Raw genomic sequence first — 21,664 nt, 5'->3', positions numbered from 1 at the left:
TACGAAAAGAATAATGGGCTAATATAATGGGTAATATGTATAGCGCTCTTAGACACTTACCCAAGAAGAATCACAGCTGTAATCTTCTGCCAAACACGTATTGACTCAGGGAGCTGAATACTTATCAAATAACTAAAATCTAGTCGTTGTATTTATATCAGTCTTTAAAAAGGTACATTTTTTCTTCTACTTTGAAATTACCGAGTATTTTGTGTAGATTGTTGATTAAAATGTTATCCATTTTAATCCCACTTTGTAACAATACAATGTGAAGAAATCCCTGGGGTATGAATACTTTTGCAAGGCATTGTAAGACAAAAGAAACATGACACAGTGTGTGACTGATGAATCAGAGCAGGAAATGAAGAAATGTATTCAAATGCTGGAAGTCAATTTTAGAATTGAACAAATAACTATGCAAATGGAAATCATTGGTCGATAACCAGAGTAAGAGGTTACAAAAATAGGATTTTGATTCCTATGCAATGTTCTACAAATAGTTAATTTTGTCTTTCTATTATTTTTGGTTGAAGTTTGGTTGAACAGCAAAGCAATCTGAATGGAGTAAGCACATTAAAACCACTTAGAATTAATTTGTTGCCATCCTTGGGCCATGTACTACCCATAAAGCATATTTAGAACTGTATTAGTATTCAGAAACATCAAAAAGCAACATACCATCAAAAATCCTAAAATACAGTTATATGATATTTTGGCCACATCGCTCAGCCCTAGATACACATGGCGTTTGGGCTTGGCCGGGCCATCTTGGCCACAGTCTTGGGCTATCACAGAGGCAGCAGGAGGGGAGGGAGGGTGCAGTGGGGGAAGCAGAGGGGTGTGGTGGGATCGGAGCTGTTGGAGTAGTTGCTGTTTCGGTTCCTGCTGTCCCGGTCATGGCTGCTCTGCTGCCACTGCTGCTGCTGTGGTTGTGTGAGTGGTGGTTAGGGTGTCTGCGGTGATCTCTGGAGCCCAGGCTGTCCCGTCTGTAGCCCCTCTCCCCTCACCCTCACTCCGAGTGGTGCGAATAATTTGAGAAGGAGTTGGCCTCCTGGTAAGATGACCTTCTAGAGCCGATCCTACTGTCACCATACCTCACTCCTGAGTCCCTGTCCCGCTCTGTCCTAGTCCTTCTCTCTGTACCGGTCTGCCAGAGGGGGCTGCTCGTCCTGGAGTGAAGGGGGTGGCATCACATATGTGGGGTAGACCTGGGGCTCATTAGGATATAAGGGGGCAGTAGGGGGGTACGTGGGCAACCCATGTGATAGCTGTCTTGAGGAGGTACATGGGGGTCCTCTGGGTAACAGGGAGCTTTACATGCCCCGGCTGAGGAAGATACGGCAGAGGAGAAGCAGGAGGGCAACATGTCCTGGGGAGGGTAACCACTGCTGGTCAACAACCCAGCGCTATATCCAACATGTCTGATAGAAACACAATGACAGAGAGAAGGTTTTGATAATACAAAAGTCGCCACATTGATTGCAATCCTAATGAATAGAAAAATATATATAATTTTTATAATAACAATGCGTGTATAAATGCTCAGCTCTAACTGAGCTGTTATGCCATAACCTCATGTTATTTATTACATTTTTTTCTTTTAAAATAATCTTCCAAAGACAAAATTCACCCCAGCCGGGTCACCCCCAAGACTGATCTGGCAACAGCGTACTAGCCCGAGTCCTGTGAGAATGAGGAGTTTAGGGTATTCCTCCTCCCTCGGAGGAAGCAGAGGAGACTGGGGTATAGGGATATTGAGTAGAATAATTGTTCATGTCTCCATAAAACACCTCTATGCTTCAATATCAATCACAAGTTTTTTCCCTACACTCACAAAATCAAAGTTAGCTAGCTTGCAACAACTAACTCCTAAACTCTTGCTTAACACAAAGTAGCTAGCTAGCTAGCTAAAATATGTTTATTCATCTCTGGCACTTAATTCAGCTGACTAACATTAGCTAGCTAGTAAATAATTGAAATGTACAACCACCACACTAACGTAAGACCTACTGTGTAAATTGTTCCTAGACCATGGTTCTTTTGAAGTCCTTCGATGTCGACTTTGTTGAAAGTCTTGTTGAAGTCTTCTCGTTGAAATCACAGCTAATGTTGCGGACAGGCAGTGAGTGGATCTCTCTAGCTAACTGACACTGAAATTCAAATATTCCCGCCCCAATGTAAGTGGTACTAGCTAGTTGGTTGGGTGTGTATTGACGTGACACTATGACGTCTCCTCTTTCCAAGTGCAAGTATCATGCAGTTTAGACACCAGAAAATGTCAGTTTAAGTTAATGCACAATAATTGGGAGTGTACGATCCCAGAAATCCTTGTTAATGAGTAACAAGGTGTAAAAACTGCCAGCTGGAGCCATCTGTCACAGGATCCAACGAAAGTGGCGCCCCTCCTCGGTCGGGCGGCGCTCGGCGGTCGTCGTCGCCGGCCTATTAGCTGCCACCGATCGTTGTTTCTGTGTCGTTTAGTTTTGTCTGTCTGTTCCGCACCTGTTTTGTGTATTTCATTAGTGGGGACTTATTTAATGTGTGTTTTCAGTTGGGATTTTGTGCGGGATTGTTTATTGTCTACGTTGTGTGATCAATAGTGTATTTTTGTGAACGGATTTACCGGGCTGCGCTCCTTGCCTTAGAAGGTGTATTTTTGTTCGTGCTGTACGGGCGCAGTTTACCAGTTACTGGAACTTTGTATAGCACCCTGTGCTTTTCGGCGTGTGAGTAGGATCATTAAAGACACTCACCTCCAGCACCTCTGTCTCCTGCACTTGATTCCACCCATCCACCAGTCCAAGTCAAACGTGACAGAATCCCGCACCGAAAAACTGATGGAGTCAGCAGGAGCGGAAGCGCCATCCGTGGCTGAGCAGGTCTCCCAGCATGCCGGCCTCCTCCACCGCCTAGGCTCGGCTATGGACCAGGTGTTGGCCCGGTTGGAGAGATGGGAGAGAAGTGCCTCCCCAGCCGGACCAGCTCCGGTCCCTCACCCTGCGCCCCTACCCACATCCACGGAGGCGGGTGCCAGCGGGATCCGGATTTCCCCTCCCAGGGAGTTCGATGGGACGGCCGCTGGGTGCAAGGGGTTCCTCCTCCAACTGGAACAGTACCTGGCGACCGTCCGCCCCCCTCCCTCCGACGAAGAGAGGGTGAGCGTCCTCATCTCGTGTCTCACGGGTCGAGCCCTGGAATGGGCCAATGCGGTCTGGGATGGTCCAGACTCGGCCCGGGGTGACTACCCTGAGTTCACCCGCCGCTTCCGGGCGGTTTTCGATCATCCCCGGAGGGCAGGGGCGGCGGGTGAGCTACTATTCCATTTGAGACAGGAGACGAGGACCGCTCAGGACTTCGCGTTGGAATTCCGGACTCTCGCCGCTGGATCGGGGTGGAACGAGCGGGCCCTGATAGACCACTATAGGTGCAGCCTTCGCGAGGACGTCCGCCGGGAGCTGGCATGTAGGGACAACACCTCCACTCTGGACCAACTGGTGGATTTGTCCATTAGATTGGACAACCTGCTGGCTGCCCGGGGACGTTCCAGTCGGGGCCTGTTCGTTCCGCCTACCAGTCCTCCCGCTCCACAGCCCATGGAGATAGGGGGGGCTGCACCGAGGAGGACCGGAGGGGGGGGATCTCTCCTGCACCCGATGTGGACGCAGAGGACACACTGTGGACCGGTGTTGGAGAGGTCCCTCCGGGAGTTCGGAGGGCAGGCAGAGCACTGCTTCGGCCCCCCAGGTGAGTCCGCACCAGCCACACCCAGAGCCCCCTGTCGACCACTTGTACACCTCCGTTTGTTTTCCTAATTTTTCCCCTCACTTCCAGTATAAGGCGCTAGTCGATTCAGGTGCAGCTGGGAGTTTTATGGACCGTGGGTTAGCGAAGAGGTTAGGGATTCCCCTGGTTCAGCTGGACCACCCCTTCCTCGTACACGCCCTAGATAGTCGACCGCTAGGGTCAGGCCAAGTGGGGGAGGTCACAGTGCCGCTGGTTATGCAGACGTGGGGGGGTCATGTGGAGCGTATCAGCCTGTTCATCATTGACTCCCCAGCGTTCCCAGTGGTACTGGGAATCCCCTGGCTAGCCACACACAACCCCCAGATTTCGTGGGGGCAGAGGGCTCTAACGGGGTGGTCGAGGGAGTGCTCAGGTAGGTGCATAGGAGTTTCCATCGGTGCGACCACGGTGGAGAGTCCAGACCAAGTCTCCACCGTGCACATTCCCTCAGAGTATGCCGATTTGGCTATCGCTTTCAGTAAGACAAAGGCGACTCTATTACCACCCCATCGACGAGGGGATTGTGCGATAAACCTCCAGGCTGACGCGGTTCTTCCTAGGAGTCACGTGTATCCTCTGTCTCAAGAGGAGACAGTGGCTATGGATACATACGTCGCTGAGTCCTTGAGACAGGGATACATTCGGCCATCTAAATCCCCCCGTCTCCTCGAGCTTCTTTTTCGTGAAGAAGAAGGAGGGAGGTCTGCGCCCGTGCATTGACTATAGAGGTCTAAATGCTATCACAGTGGGTTTCAGTTACCCGCTACCTCTCATTGCTACGGCAGTAGAGTCATTTCACGGGGCGCGCTTCTTCACGAAATTGGATCTCAGGAGTGCGTATAACTTGGTGCGTATCCGAGATGGAGACGAGTGGAAAACCGCATTTAGTACCACATCTGGCCATTATGAGTACCTCGTCATGCCGTATGGGTTAAAGAATGCTCCCGCCGTCTTCCAATCCTTTGTGGACGAGATCCTTAGGGACATGCTCGGACAGGGTGTGGTGGTGTACATCGATGACATCCTGATCTGCTCCGCCACACGCGCCGAGCATGTGTCCCTGGTGCGTAAAGTGCTTGGGCGGCTGCTGGAGCATAACCTATACGTCAAGGCTGAGAAATGTGAGTTCTTCAAAAGAGCCGTCTCATTTCTAGGATATCGCATTTCCACCTCGGGGGTGGAGGTGGAGTGTGACCGCGTGACGGCTGTGCGTAATTGGCCAACCCCAGCCACTGTGAAGGAGGTGCAGCGGTTCTTGGGGTTCGCTAATTATTATCGGAGGTTTATCCGGGGTTTTGGCCAGGTAGCAGCTCCCATTACCTCACTGATGAAGGGGGGGCCGGTGCGGCTACGATGGTCAGCAGAGGCGGACAGAGCCTTCCATCGTCTGAAGGTTCTGTTTACCAATGCACCTGTCCTGGCGCATCCGGACCCCTCTCTGCCATTCATAGTGGAGGTGGACGCGTCCGAGGCTGGGGTAGGAGCTGTGCTGTCGCAGCGTTCGGGCGTTCCTCCGAAGCTCCGCCCATGCGCGTTCTTTTCGAAGAAGCTGAGCCCGGCAGAGCGCAATTATGATGTGGGGGACCGGGAGCTGTTAACCGTGGTCAGGGCTTTGACGGTGTGGAGACATTGGCTTGAGGGGGCACGTCACCCTTTTCTCATCTGGACCGACCACCGTAACCTGGAGTATATTCGGGCAGCGAGGAGGCTTAATCCCCGTCAGGCGAGGTGGGCCATGTTTTTTACGAGGTTTAACTTCACTCTCTCGTACATTCCAGGTTCCCGGAACCGGAAGGCTGACGCACTGTCGCGTCTCTACGACACTGAGGAGCGGACCATCGATCCTACTCCCATACTTCCCGCCTCCTGTCTGGTGGCACCGGTGGTATGGGAGGTGGATGCGGACATCGAGCGGGCGGGTCGATCAGAACCTACTCCGCCGCAGTGTCCCGTGGGCCTGAAATACGTTCCGCTTGGTGTTCGCGATCGCCTGATCCGATGGTCCCATACTCTACCCTCCTCGGGTCATCCTGGGGTGGAACGGACAGTGCGGGGCCTGAAGGGGTGGTACTGGTGGCCCACCTTGGCTGAGGATGTCCGGCGTTATGTCTCGTCCTGTTCAGTATGCGCTCAGTGTAAGGCTCCTAGGCACCTACCTCGAGGGAAATTACAGCCCCTCCCTGTTCCACAGCGGCCCTGGACTCACCTCTCGGTGGATTTCCTTACGGATCTCCCGCCGTCTCAGGGGAACACGGCGATCCTGGTCGTTGTGGACAGGTTCTCTAAGTCCTGCCGTCTGCTCCCTTTGCCCGGTCTTCCTACGGCCCTGCAGACCGCGGAGGCCCTGTTCACTCACGTCTTCCGGCACTATGGGGTGCCCGAGGACATCGTATCTGATCGAGGTCCCCAGTTTACGTCCAGGGTATGGAAATCGTTTATGGAGAGGCTGGGGGTCTCGGTCAGCCTGACCTCGGGGTTCCACCCCGAGAGTAATGGGCAGGTAGAGCGCATCAACCAGGATGTGGGCAGGTTCCTGCGGTCGTATTGCCAGGACCGGCCAGGGGAGTGGGCGCAGTTCGTGCCATGGGCCGAGATGGCCCAGAACTCTCAGCGCCACTCCTCCACTAATCTGTCACCCTTCCAGGTGGTGCTGGGGTATCAGCCGGTCCTGGTGCCATGGCAACAGAGCCAGACGGAGGCTCCTGCGGTGGAGGCATGGGTCAAGCGCTCTCAGGAGACCTGGAACGCGGCCCAGGAATGTTTAAGGAGGGCGAGCGAACGGCACAAGGAGAGCGCTGACCGCCACCGCAGTGACGCCCCCGTGTTTAACCCGGGGGATAGAGTCTGGCTCTCGACCCGGAACCTGCCTCTCCGCCTGCCCTGCCGGAAGCTGGGTCCGCGGTTTGTGAGGCCGTTTAAAGTCCTGAGGAGGATAAACGAGGTGTGTTACAGGTTACAACTTCCTTCGTATTACCGTATTAACCCCTCGTTTCATGTGTCTCTCCTCAGGCCGGTGGTAGCTGGTCCGCTGCAGGACAGTGAGGTGCTGGAGGCCCCCCCGGCCCCCCTGGACATCGGGGGGAGCCCGGCGTACACAGTCCGAGCCATCCTGGACTCCCGACGTCGGGTAGGGGGCCTGCAGTACCTCGTGGACTGGGAGGGGTACGGTCCGGAGGAGAGGTGCTGGGTTCCGGCGGCGGCCGTTCTGGACCCCTCTATGCTGCTGGACTTCCACCGTCGCCGACCGGATCGGCCGGCGCCTCGCCCTCCGGGCCGTCCCCAAGGCCGGCGTCGGCACGCGGCTGGAGCCGCGCGTCGGGGGAGGGGTACTGTCACAGGATCCAACGAAAGTGGCGCCCCTCCTCGGTCGGGCGGCGCTCGGCGGTCGTTGTCGCCGGCCTATTAGCTGCCACCGATCGTTGTTTCTGTGTCGTTTAGTTTTGTCTGTCTGTTCCGCACCTGTTTTGTGTATGTCATTAGTGGGGACTTATTTAATGTGTGTTTTCAGTTGGGATTTTGTGCGGGATTGTTTATTGTCTACGTTGTGTGATCAATAGTGTATTTTTGTGAACGGATTTACCGGGCTGCGCTTCTTGCCTTAGAAGGTGTATTTTTGTTCGTGCTGTACGGGCGCAGTTTACCAGTTACTGGAACTTTGTATAGCACCCTGTGCTTTTCGGCGTGTGAGTAGGATCATTAAAGACACTCACCTCCAGCACCTCTGTCTCCTGCACTTGATTCCACCCATCCACCAGTCCAAGTCAAACGTGACACCATCTGAGCGGTTGGCTTATGAACCCTCACCAGCTAATGACCTACTGGTAGTACTTTGGTCTGACCCACTCCAGGCAGTCCGGCAGAAACCAGGCAGATGTTTTCATATCCAGAGCTTTATTCTTTAGGTCACCACCACACAGTTGCACAAACCCACACATCATTGAAGTATCTTTGTGGTTACAGTTAGAAATGGAGTTGTGGTTCTGAAAGATAAGAACAGATACACAGTGTTGGAAACTAAACAATAGGAAGATCTACACAGGAAGGAATGTCCTAACATTACACCTGAACAGGGATATTCACACAGCATATCAACATGTGGAGAAACATCTCACTGGAGAGAGAGAACTAATTAGTCTGACAGGCTAGATATATGGCCCTCTCTCTCAGGCCTGGTGGGGATCTTATCAGATCTGTCTCTGGGGTCATAAATTATACTGCACCTGCACTGAGCTCCAGTTCTGAAACTTCTAATCTAGACTGTTCTAGAGGCTTGCTCCGGCACCTGCAAATGGCAACAATAATGGCTACTATGAAAACGCTGCGGTAGCATGGATATAGAGACTATATAAATGACTCTAGACAAATATGCATCTAGGCTCATGCATCTAGGCTCATGCAATCAAGGCGATACTGGCACTTATGCAATGTAAACAACATGGAGTATCTGAAATATACATAAGCTGCAGGATAAGAACATGACTTTAATACAGTTACAGATGTGACAAGGTAATTTAAGGTAAATTACTTGCAGTCAATCATCATTGCGTAGCATAAAACATCCCAATAATAAACCCCACAACTCACTTTCTTGGATGCATGCACAATCTTCCTAGTAAACACAATGAAAAACCTTGGTAGCAAGCCAAAACTTGCGTCTTCTTCTTGGAACGACTTAAACACTCTGAGCTAGAGTGGGCGGGTGTAGTGTCCAAATGTGCATTCGGGCATGCTGATTGGCTGAAACTTCAGAGTTCTGATTGACAGCTGAGATGGAGAGATATCCACCCTAACGGGACTCTGGGAAAGGTCAGGTGCAAACTAATGGCCTTTTTTTTACATCAGGAGTGTACGATCCCGGAAATACTTGTGCCAGTGCGTGGTCAGGAGTGTGCTCCCGCTCACAATAAATTTCACTGAATGTGTACAGGTGGGGAAATACCCAGAAACACCTAATTTCATGCAGTTATCACTGGCTGTTTAACTGCACCCATACCGACCGCACTGTCACGCACACACACATACGAACACACACACACACACACACACACACACACACACACACACACACACACACACACACACACACACACACACACACACACACACACACACACACACACACACACACACACACACACACACACACACACACACACATACTCTCTGAGCCTATTGATCTACCTCCACAGTGTTCCTGCACACTGTTTCACATTGTTTATAAGGGTCAGTTCTTGTGTTCATTTATTAAATATTGTATTACCTTGTCTTTTTTTAATTTACTATTTTGCTCTTGTCTATTTGTGTTACTTTTGCTACCTTACATTTATTCTGCATTGTTGAGGAAGAGCTTTAAGTCAGCATTTCATTGTACCGTTACACCTGCTGCATTCTGTGCATGTGACAAATAAACTTTGGTTAGATTTGATCAACATAGTCCTTCATTATCTCTCTGCAGTTACACAGGCTTCTACTCCATGTATACTGTCTGTCTGTCTGTCTCTCTGTCTGCCTGTCTGTGTCTCTCACCCATTGCAGCTTTATCACCAACTTCTTGCAATGAACACAATCTATTGACTTGTGCATCAATACTCTTGATGCATATCTTCTTGCATTGAACGCAATGTATGCTTCATAGTTTGTGACGCATATCACTTTGCAAAAGGTTCACTTTCTGTGGCTTATCAGATGATACCTGCCTGGTGTGGGAAATGTATGTTTGAGTCTTTCTCAGAAGATTTTAATAGTTTGCTTCACACCATGTGAAACTCCGGTGGCCAACTTCGTTTAAAGAGGAACTTCAGCACTTTATAACCTCATATTCATTATCTTTACAAGGATACTATGTACTATTTCACTTCAAATGACAGGCATATAGAGACAGTCACGCAGACAGAGCGAGACAGACAGACAGAGACATGGAGCTGCCTGTCCTTAAGCAGTGTTAAGCCTCTGTTTGTTCCATGCTGCATGGTGTTACACTCTAGCTGGTGTTCCATGCTGGTTGGTGTTCCACTCTAGCTGGTGTTCCATGCTGCATGGTGTTCCACTCTAGCTGGTGTTCCATGCTGCATTGTGTTCCACTCTAGCTGGTGTTCCATGCTGCATGGTGTTCCACTCTAGCTGGTGTTCCATGCTGCATGGTGTTCCACTCTAGCTGGTGTTCCATGCTGCATGGTGTTCCACTCTAGCTGGTGTTCCATGCTGCATGGTGTTCCACTCTAGCTGGTGTTCCATGCTGCATGGTGTTCCACTCTAGCTGGTGTTCCATGCTGCATGGTGTTCCACTCTAGCTGATGTTCCATGCTGGTTGGTGTTCCACTCTAGCTGGTGTTCCATGCTGCATTGTGTTCCACTCTAGCTGGTGTTCCATGCTGCATGGTGTTCCACTCTAGCTGGTGTTCCATGCTGCATGGTGTTCCACTCTAGCTGATGTTCCATGCTGCATGGTGTTCCACTCTAGCTGGTGTTCCATGCTGCATGGTGTTCCACTCTAGCAGGTGTTCCATGCTGCATTGTGTTACACTCTAGCAGGTGTTCCATGCTGGTTGGTGTTCCATTCTGGCTGGTGTTCCACGCTGGTTGGTGTTCCATGCTGCATGGCTGTTGGCACACATAATGATCCTATCAGTGGAGGCTTTTAGAGCGCTCGATAGGAGCACAAGCAGGGTTCGTCCATAAGGGACAACCAGGCATCCTCAACTGCTTGTTCAGCTTGCCCTCCTCTCTCTCTCTCTCTCTCTCTCTCTCTCTCTCTCTCTCTCTCTGGGTTGAACCTGAGTTGATAGGAGGTTGCCTACAGGATGTGTGTTTGGGGCCACCTGTGGTTCACCAAGAGACACCAGCTGCTCTGATACAGCGTCGACTGGTAGAATGGATCTGGGGCTGCAGAGGGGAGAGGAGAGGGGGAAAGGAAATTAAAGGGGAGGAGAGGGTAAGAAATGAGAGGAGAACAGGGGAGAATAATTGAGAGAACAGAAGAGAGGAGAGGAGATAAGAGGTGAAGAGAGGAGAGGAGATAAGAGGTGAAGAGAGGAGAGGAGAAAAGAGGTGAAAAGAGGTGAAGAGAGGAGAGGGAAGGACAAAAGAGAAGATAATAAGAAAGGAGGTTATTTATAACTGAAAGCAATGGTCCAATCTGCTCTCCTCCCAGTTTCCATTCAGAGCGAAGAGGTAGTAACAGCTGAAGTCAAACTTCATCCATTCTTGCGAACAGTACCCTTTGACCGTTATAGACTCTTTCAGTCTTTCTGTTTCACTCTGTAACTGGTCTCTCTCTTTAATCAGGCTGTTGTGGCTGGTCTCTAGCTGGTTTCGCTCTTCAGTCAGATTGTCACGGCTTTTTTTGCAGCTGGTTTCTCTCTTTAGCCAGGTTGTTGTAACTGGTCATTTGGTTTCTATGATAGACTAAGAGACTTATGATCCCAGCCAGTAGGAGAGCACACAGCAGCCCCAGACACACTGCACCAACTCCGGAGGGTTTCTTCCACCACTGAAAAGATACTGAATGTTGAGCACCAACTCCATCCTTCTTGTTGGGCTTGACGGATCTTCCATTGACATAATCACCATCAATATCGTCATCATCAATATCCATGGAGTTCATTGCATTAGGTTCATCATCTTTAACTTTATCTGGATTTAATCACAGGAGGTTGGTGGCATCTTTATTGGGGAGGACGAGCTCGTAGTAATGGCTGGAGCTGAATGAGTGGAATGGTATCAAACACATGGTTTGGTGCCATTCCATTCGCTCCATTCCAGCCATTATTATGAGTCGTCCTCAAATACATGCACTCTTTCTGTTACCTCAGTTGCAGGTCTGTATCTGTCCGGTATGTTCGCTGCACTACTCTGGTCTATGTCTGTGACTAACTGTAAGTAACACTGTTTTAACTGTCAACCACAAAGAAAGGCAAACTGTCAATCCTGTCAAAACAACAGGACACTGACAGACAGCCACATGACTTCCACCGAATTCCCCCAAAAACATGAATCAGTAAGTTCACACCTCCTTATATACTCTTATTGTGCTTCAGTTTTGCCAGGCGATGAGATTAGTCTGTGTTGGTCATCTGTGTGAAAAGGTATTCAGAAGTAATGCGTCGGTCAGCTGTTTGTTCACCCACACCTGCCTGCAATTGCTAAAAACCCATCTGCAACCGCCCGACTTTATGTGATAAAGTGAAAATCTGAGGCCCGTACCAAACCCTAACCTGCAAACATAGAAAATGGTTCCCAACCTTTTTCTGTTACTGTACCACCAACTAGGTGTGGTATCCCAAGGACCCCTAGGGGTAATTGGCCTATCTACAGGGGGTACTTGAGAAGACTCGTGAGACCATAGTACTACTTGTAAAATGCACATAAGGGGTACTTCAGGGGTACTCAGGGCAGAGCAAAATTCAGATATTTTAAATGTATTTTGATTTAACCTTTATTGAACTAGGCAAGTCAGTTCAATAAAGGTTAAATAAAAAATAAAACAAATAAACAGAATTTTGCTCTGCCCGGAGTACCCCTGAAGTACCCCTTATGTGCATTTTACAAGTAGTACTATGGTCTCACGAGTGTTCTCAAGTACCCCCGTAGATAGGCCAAGTACCCCTAGGGGTCCTAGTACCACTGGTTGGGAACCACTGCCCTAGAAGACTAAACGAACCCTTGCTCACCAGAAAATATGTCATACATCGATAGAATGAATGCTTCAATCTAGTTGACATCTGCACAATTTTCACTTTCATCTCTGCTTCTCTCGCCCAGCAAAGTTTTTTAGGGACCGGGAGAAAATGCAAAATTTCCAAGTATTTGACGGGTTTTAAGGGAATTAAAAGCTATGAAAACGACCCAACATGATTCTGATAAGATTTCAGTTTGACTTTTGGATGCATATTGTTTTGTGGTTGAAATACTATCAGCTTTTATGATGCTCATAAAGATAACAATTTCACAGGTTTTCTCTTTTTGAATTCAACTCCGACATTGACCTTTTTGCCTCTGTGGATCAAAGTGAACTTTTTTTGCCTAAGTTCCTGAAAGCATTTGGCATGTGCCGTGTATTTGGCACACGTACAGTTAGGCCCTAAAGTTCAGGCTTATGCCCTAATTCCAGATACAAATAATGAAAGAAAAACCTCAATGTAGTCTATAGATATGAATTGCACAAGAATGATACATGTATATGCTCTAAATCCATGTTATTTTAGCCCGGTGTTGAGGTTACTCTGTGTGAGTCATCTGTGTGAGTAGTTATTCAGAGATGCGTGTTTGACAGAGACACACACTCAGGCAGACAGAGACAGACATGAAATAAAAAGTCTATTTTGGTATTTACAGTGTTTACATAATCAACATGAGAACTTTTCAAATAGATTTTCCAACTTTAAGAATTTCTCAGCTGTGTGAATGGTCAGTGAACTATTTAGGTAATGTCTTGCAGTCCTACTATAAACACATTGTTTTGAAGCATTACCATCCAGTGACATTTCCCAGTGGTTAGGCCATAATACCCGAATGGGAGAATGAGTCAATCTATAAAGTACATCATGTGACTTTTTATTCAGTTTCTGCCTGCTTACTTTTACCTTCTGATAACAGTCCCTCTCAACAAGATCTCACAGTCTCACTGCAGAATTAGATCTTCATCCACGTTCTCCAAACGTCACATTTTGAAATTGCTCCAAACTGCACATTTCAAAGTGTTTTGTTGCTCTTGGTGCTCTGTACTGTTCCATAAAGGTTACGTTTAGGCACTCATTCCGTATGGTTAAGGTGAGGGTTAAGGTTTGGGATAGGGTTAAAACATTACGTTTAGGCACTCATTCCGTTTGGTTAAGGTGAAGGTTAAGGTTTGGGATAGGGTAAAAATATTAAGTTTAGGCACTCATTCCGTATGGTTAAGGTGAAGGTTAAGGTTTGGGATAGGGTAAAAATATTAAGTTTAGGCACTCATTCCGTATGGTTAAGGTGAAGGTTAAGGTTTGGGATAGGGTTAAAACATTAAGTTTAGGCACTCATTCCGTTTGGTTAAGGTGAAGGTTAAGGTTTGGGATAGGGTAAAAATATTAAGTTTAGGCACTCATTCCGTATGGTTAAGGTGAAGGTTAAGGTTTGGGATAGGGTAAAAATATTAAGTTTAGGCACTCATTCCGTATGGTTAAGGTGATGGTTAAGGTTTGGGATGGAGTTTAAACATTAAGTTTAGGCACTCATTCCATATGGTTAAGGTGAGGGTTAAGGTTTGGGATAGGGTTAAAACATTAAGTTTAGGCACTCATTCCATATGTTTAAGGTAAGGGTTAAGGTTTGGGATAGGGTTAAAACATTAAGTTTAGGCACTCATTCCGTATGGTTAAGGTGAAGGTTAAGGTTTGGGATAGGGTTAAAACATTAAGTTTAGGCACTCATTCCGTATGGTTAAGGTGAAGGTTAAGGTTTGGGATAGGGTAAAAACATTAAGTTTAGGCACTCATTCCGTATGGTTAAGGTGAAGGTTAAGGTTTGGGATAGGGTAAAAATATTAAGTTTAGGCACTCATTCCGTATGGTTAAGGTGAGGGTTAAGGTTTGGGATAGGGTAAAAATATTAAGTTTAGGCACTCATTCCGTATGGTTAAGGTTTGGGATAGGGTTTAAACATTAAGTTTAGGCACTCATTCCATATGGTAAAGGTAAGGGCTAAGGTTTGGGATGGAGTTTAAACATTAAGTTTAGGCACTCATTCCATATGGTTAAGGTAAGGGTTAAGGTTTGGGATAGGGTAAATGAAATAAAAGTAAAATAGTGTCCACGAATGAGATCAAACATGCAATCTTCTGATCCAGAGTCACAGAAATCATCCCTGTATGAAGCATTTCGCATCGTATGATGCTAAATGCATCATACGGGGATGATTTCTTTATTTTTGAAGTTACATATCTTGAAAACTTGAGTTGTATCAAGCAAAACATTTTGGGACTATGTCAACTAAGGTCTAATGAAGCAAATACCAAAAGATAGTTTTTGGGTGGAGTTTTTCTTTAAGTACAGTGGTGGAAAAAGTAATACATTGTCATACTTGAGTAAATAGTAAAAGTACATTTCCTATATTAAGTAAACCAGACGGCACAAATTGTATATAATTTTTATTTAAGGGCACTCAGAACATCAGACATCTCCAACACTCAGACATAATTTACAAGCACAGTATTTGTGTTTAGTGAGTCCGCCAGATGAGAGGCAGTAGGGATGACACCACGTTATCTTGATAGGTGCGTGAATTGGACCATACTCTGTCGCAGTTAACCCACTGTTCCTAGGCCGTCATTGAAAATAAGAATTTGTTCTTAACTGACTTGCCTAGTTAAATAAAGGTAAAAAATAAATAAAAATACTGCTGTCCTGACTGAGCATTCGAAATGTAACAAGTCAGGGAAAATGTATAGAAGTAAAAACTACTTATTTTCTTTAGGGATGTAGCGGAGTTAAAGTAAAAGTTGTCCAAAATACAGTTGAAGTCGGAAGTTTACATACACTTAGGTTGGAGTCATTAAAACTTGTTTTTCATCTACTCCACAAATTTCTTCATAACAAACAATAGTTTTGGCAAGTCGGTTAGGACATCTACTTTGTGCATGACACAAGTAATTTTTCCAACATTGTTAACAGACAGATTATTTCACTTATAATCCACTGTATCACAATTCCAGTGGGTCAGAAGTTTACATACACTAAGTTGACTGTGCCTTTAAACAGCTTGGAAAATTCCAGAAAATGATGTCATGGCTTTAGAAGCTTCTGATAGGCTAATTAACATAATTTGAGTCAATAGGAAGTGTACCTGTGGATGTATTTCAAGGCCTACCTTCAAACTCAGTGCCTCTTTGCTTGACATCATGGGAAAATCAAAAGAAATCAGCCAAGACCTCAGAATTTTGTAGATCTCCACAAGTCTGGTTCATCCTTGGGAGCAATTTCCAAATGCCTGAAGGTACCACGTTCATCTGTACAAACAATAGTACGCAAGTATAAACACCATGGGATGACGCAGCCGTCATACCGCTCAGGAAGAAGACGCATTCTGTCTCCTGGAGATGAACGTACTTTAGTGTGAAATGTGCAAATCAATCCCAGAACAACAGCAAAGGACCTTGTGAAGATGCTGGAGGAAACAGGTACAAAAGTATCTATATCCACAGTAAAATGAGTCTTATATCGACGTAACCTGAAAGGCCGCTCAGCAAGGAAGAAGCCACTGCTCCAAAACCGCCATAAAAAAGCTAGACTACGGTTTGCAACTTCACATGGGGAAAAAGATCGTCCTCTGGTCTGATGAAACAAAAATAAAACTGTTTGGCCATAATGACCATCGTTATGTTTGGAGGACAAAGGGAGATGCTTGCAAGCCGAAGAACATCATCCCAACCGTGAAGCACGGGGGTGGCAGCATCATGTTGTGGGGGTGCTTTGCTGCAGGATGGTCTGGTGCACTTCACAAAATAGATGGCATCATGAGGCAGGACAATTCTGTGGATATATTGAAGCAACATCTCAAGACATCAGTCAGGAAGTTAAAGCTTGGTCGCAAGTAAGTCTTCCAAATGGACAATGACCCCAAGCATACTTCCAAAGTTGTGGCAAAATGGCTTAAATCACAAAGTCAAGGTATTGGAGTGGCCATCACAAAGCCCTGACCTCAATCCTATAGAACAGTTGTGGCGAGAACTGAAAAAGCGTGTGTGAGCAAGGAGGCCTACAAACCTGACTCAGTTACACCAGCTCTGTCAGTAGGAATGGGCCAAAATTCACCCAACCTATTGTGGGAAGCTTGTGGAAGGCTACCCGAAACATTTGACCCATGTTAAACAATTCAAAGACAATGCTACCAAATACTAATTGAGTGTATGTAAACTTCTGATCCACTGGGAATGTGATGAAAGAAATAAAAGCTGAAATAAACCATTCTCTCTACTATTATTCTGACATTTCACATTTTTAAAATAAAGTGGTGATCCTAACTGACCTAAGAGAGGGCATTTTTACCAGGATTAAATATCAGGAATTGTGAAAAACTGAGTTTAAATGTATTTGGCTAAGGTGTATGTAAACTTCCGACTTCAACTGTATATGTGTGTGTGTGTGTGTGTCTTTGTGTGTACCCTGTTATAGAGACTCAGACAATCCCCTCCATCTCTCTAAGTGACTGAATCACAACGTCTCAAACGGATGAATAGAAAACGTCTTGAGATTTCACCTCTGGTGGCAGATGCTTTGACAGAACATTGTTCATATTTAACTGTATCTTCACTTTTACAAGAATAATTTGTTTTCACTGTGGTGTTGAACAATGTGAAAAGTTGGTGTTAGGTGGGTTTGAGTTAAGATAGAATGGACTCTTGCTCTTTTTCTCTCCCCTCCCTCTTTCTTTCTCTCTCTATCTCTCTCTTTTCCTTTCCCCACTCCCCTCACTTTGTCTCTCTCTTTGTCTCTCTCTCTCTTTGTCTCTCTCTCTCTCTCTCTCTTTCCCCCCTCCCCTCTCCCCCAATCTCTCTTTGTCTCTCTCTCTCTCTTTGTCTCTCTCTCTCTCTTTGTCTCTCTGTCTGTCTCTCTGTCTGTCTGTCTGTCTGTCTGTCTGTCTGTCTGTCTGTCTGTCTGTCTGTCTGTCTGTCTGTCTGTCTGTCTGTCTGTCTGTCTGTCTGTCTGTCTGTCTGTCTGTCTGTCTGTCTGTCTGTCTGTCTGTCTGTCTGTCTGTCTGTCTGTCTGTCTGTCTCTCTCTCTCTCTCTCTCTCTCTCTCTCTCTCTCTCTCTCTCTCTCTCTCTCTCTCTCTCTCTCTCTCTCTCTCTCTCTCTCTCTCTCATGTTGGTTGAGTAATTCAGGCCTCCATGTGGAACAGTGACAGGGTTCTCTTCCATGTCAACTGTTTGTCTGTTAGCTTCACTAAACACAGGTCAAATACCACTTAGTCACAAACAACATCATTAGGTATCTGCTTAATGTACCCCCCAGAACACATGTTGGAGAAAATGAATTCCAAGCAGTGGGTCTGTTGCCTGTACAGCTCAGGGTGAAACATCTGAAGCTGAACCACATGTATAATATTGGAAAAAAGTTAATTTCACTTTAACGTGTTTTCCCCTGGGATTTCCCGCCATTGAATCAAATCAAGTCAAAATCCCTTACAGAATTACAGTGAACAATGCCGTTGTTGTTGTTGTTGTTGTGTGTGTGTTTGATTTCAAAGCCTAACTGTACACATGCATGTGTTCATTTCAGTGTGTGTGTGTGTGTGTGTGTGTGTGTGTGTGTGTGTGTGTGTGTGTGTGTGTGTGTGTGTGTGTGTGTGTGTGTGTGTGTGTGTGTGTGTGTGTGTGTGTGTGTGTGTGTGCATTGTTTTTGAATTTGTCCAATAGAAAATCTCGTTTGCCACTGATGATTACACTATAGATCAGCTAGAGGTAGGCAAGCGTGTGCAAGGCTGTATTGAATGTGTCACTGTCTGTCTGTCACCGTGATTACAAAATTGTTCTCTCGACCTGTGCACCTATGTTGTAAACTTTCATTCATAGGCTAGGTTGTAGCAACATAATGATGGGTATAGGGAAAATTTGAGTATCATGTAGTAGCCTTAACCTATCGATGTTACGTTTAGCTGGGTGAGTGGAATATGAATGACAGTTATCCAATATGCTGTAATATAAATAAGACCAGGATCATCTTAAATGGCACCGACCGCCACTGTCGTGCAGAGAACAGAAATGTGTATTTTTGCATAGTTACAACCCAACTCCTGAGAAACAATGGAGACGTGCATGAACGCACACACACACACACACACACACACACACACACACACACACACACACACACACACACACACACACACACACACACACACACACACACACACACACACACACACACACACACACACACACACACCACCACCACCATGACCAACAACAACATGTCATCATAATCAATATTTTATCTAGAAAAACTGTGTGTTTTGATCCTCTGTTGTCCCTCTGATCTCAAATCAGATCAATACTAGGGGCTCTGATTGTGACCAAGGTCATCCAACCTCTGACCCTTACCAATCTAACCTCTTATACATATAATCACATGTAATAACACCTAGCCCCATCAACCACTACACAATCACCTCTGATTCTGTCTACAGCAATACCCATCCATTAAATCAGCTCCCAGTACATCTTCTGGTAACGGTTTTAAATATAATGATATGATGATACAGGTTGCCTCCAGTCCACCATCCATTGTCCCACTGCTGTAATGAGACCCTGTCCATGTAGTTAGAGGATAATCATGGACCCTGTTATACCATATTGTATTATTAACCATATAAATGGTTGCACAACAACACTATCCAGTCCACTGTCATGTGAGAGATCCATGTTACCGTAATGCAATGTTGACTTATTATGGTATTGTAATGATACTTTATTAAGATAAGATCACTTTATTGTTCAATTGCACACAAGGTCCAACAGAAATTTGAGGTCTTCTTTTAACCCAACATCCGAAAGACACCCATACATACACATGCACTTACAGGTGTTGGAGAGGTGTGGGGGGATGCCTTGCTCAAGGGTACAATGGCTGGAAATGGCATATAGGATTTGATACCAGCATCCCTCCGGTTGCCAGTTCACTTCCCGCCAGATTAAAGTATTATTCAATTGTAAGTATTATAGGTCATTTCTCAACACTCTCTGACTCCTAGTGACGATTTATTAGAATGAGAAATGACAATGTTACTGACCTTTACTGACCCTGCCCACATCTGATTGGCTCAGGCTCTTTTGGCAGTCCTGTGACTGGCCATTCTCAACAAGTCACTACAAAAAACTCCCAATCTTGACTTGGAGTTGAATCGCCAATTTCTGTCTCAGATGAATGCTGCCCTCTGCTGCATATAGTATGATACTGTCACAACTACTTCAAACAATCTGGGGAAAGCCTATCGATCTAAGGAAAAGTGTGTCTGGGAAGGCTACTGAGAAATGTTACCTACTTTGTATGGATAAACAACTCCACTTCTCAACTAGTATGGAAACTGCTCTATCCAGCCTGTAATGTTTTCCATGTTTTGACAGCTCTAGGTTTCCATGTTCAGCTCTAGGTTGAGCAGGTAGTGTGAAGTAGAGCAGGCCAGACTCTAGTGGATGACATAATAATTCTGCATATTTGAAATGGTCAAAATATGGCATCCTGGTTTATTTTATTTCCGTAGCAACTTCCTATCGTCCACTAGCGGCAACGCAAGCACCTATTACCAGCTAGTGGGCCTCGCTACAGAGCTACGGCTCTGAGGAGCTTGGGTTCAATCCCAGTGCTTGGCACTCATTTTCATATAGAGTTTTAAATGTTTTAGCATATGCCAATTTATTTCTGCAACAACACACTCACTCATAACACATTTTAAGCAAGCTAGTTACAGTGACTCCTAAAGACACGATTGACATGAGGAAAAGAGGGTGGGCTATCAGCTGGTCATTGATGTTGATGATTGATGTAAATCTGCTAGTTAGCTAGCTCAATAGTTTTTTTTACTGATTGTGATTCATCTTCAATGCTCTTAAATAATAACTTCATCATATAGCCATGATATATGGCTGGCTGGCTAGAGGCTTGTGTGGACATTTTAGTATATGGTGGTTAGCTAGAGTCTAGACTACCTGTGTTCAGTGCTTCATTTGTACCAGAATGCATAAAAAAATGTCCTTTATAGTAAAGCATTGCATGCATATCAGTGCATTTGCATAGTGGCATAGAGCAGTACAGTAGAGACGCTTACAGAAGTTGCACACATGGGGAACATTTTTATTAGCATAGGTTCCGGAAAAAAATTGGTCTTTTTATAAACGCATTTCATGCAATTATACGTCCTTTTACATGACTGTAGGCTGGCAAAATCTTTTTTACAGCACAAATGATGGAAATGACAGGCTACTTTGACACTGACAAACTGAGAATCTAAGTTCAATAAAAACAACCTTGTCTTGAATCAATCTATAGCTCAGGCCTCGGTCTGTGGAGACACACATATGAGGAGGAAATTATAGTCCTAAAAAAGCTTTCCAGTTTCACTGACTCAGATGCTCAGATCACTCTCTGGCGATGGCAGATGAGCTCATGCCAAAAGCATATCTCTCCTGTCCACAGCTAGGCAATTTTTTTCAAAGAATAGCCTATTCTGAATTATTTATTCTGAATCTTTCTAAACCGACCAACCTCGTCTCATAGACTAGAAGTAAAATAGTAAATGTAAATCCAGGACACTGAAATGAGTATGATATGTTACGTTTGGCATGGTTACATAAGACAGAAGGTCCCACCATAAAGCCTGTGCGTTTTGGACTTCTAACCCCTTTTAAACGTTGCGTGTTTTAGCTACAGAAGTGTATCATTGGATTGATACATATCTGTGCACATGCCTAACAGAAAGGGAAGTCATTTTTCACATTTAATACATAGCAACGGGAAGTTTCCTTACAAGTTGAGTAGTATCAAAAAAAATACAGGAAATTCAATGAGCAGCCCAACCCCAAAGTTGACCTATGCACATAAATAGCAGTACCAGGTCCAGTAAGCTGAGTTTGCGGTAAAAGCCTTGTGCAATATCTCAAATGTAGGGTTAAATTAAATGTATTTTTCACATACACATGGATAGCAGGTGTTAATGCAAGTGTAGCGAAATGCTTGTGCTTCTAGTTCCGACCATGCAGTAATATCTAACAAGTAATCTACCAATTCCACAACAACTACCTTGTACACACAAGTGTAAAGGAATGAATACGAATATGTACATAAAAATATATAAATGAGTGATGGCCGAACGGCGTAGGCAAGATGTAATAGATGGTATGGAGTACAGTATATACAT

Source organism: Salmo salar, chromosome ssa06 (assembly GCF_905237065.1).
Source record: "Salmo salar chromosome ssa06, Ssal_v3.1, whole genome shotgun sequence".
Taxonomy (NCBI): domain Eukaryota; kingdom Metazoa; phylum Chordata; class Actinopteri; order Salmoniformes; family Salmonidae; genus Salmo; species Salmo salar.
This window is presented reverse-complemented; position numbering follows the sequence as displayed.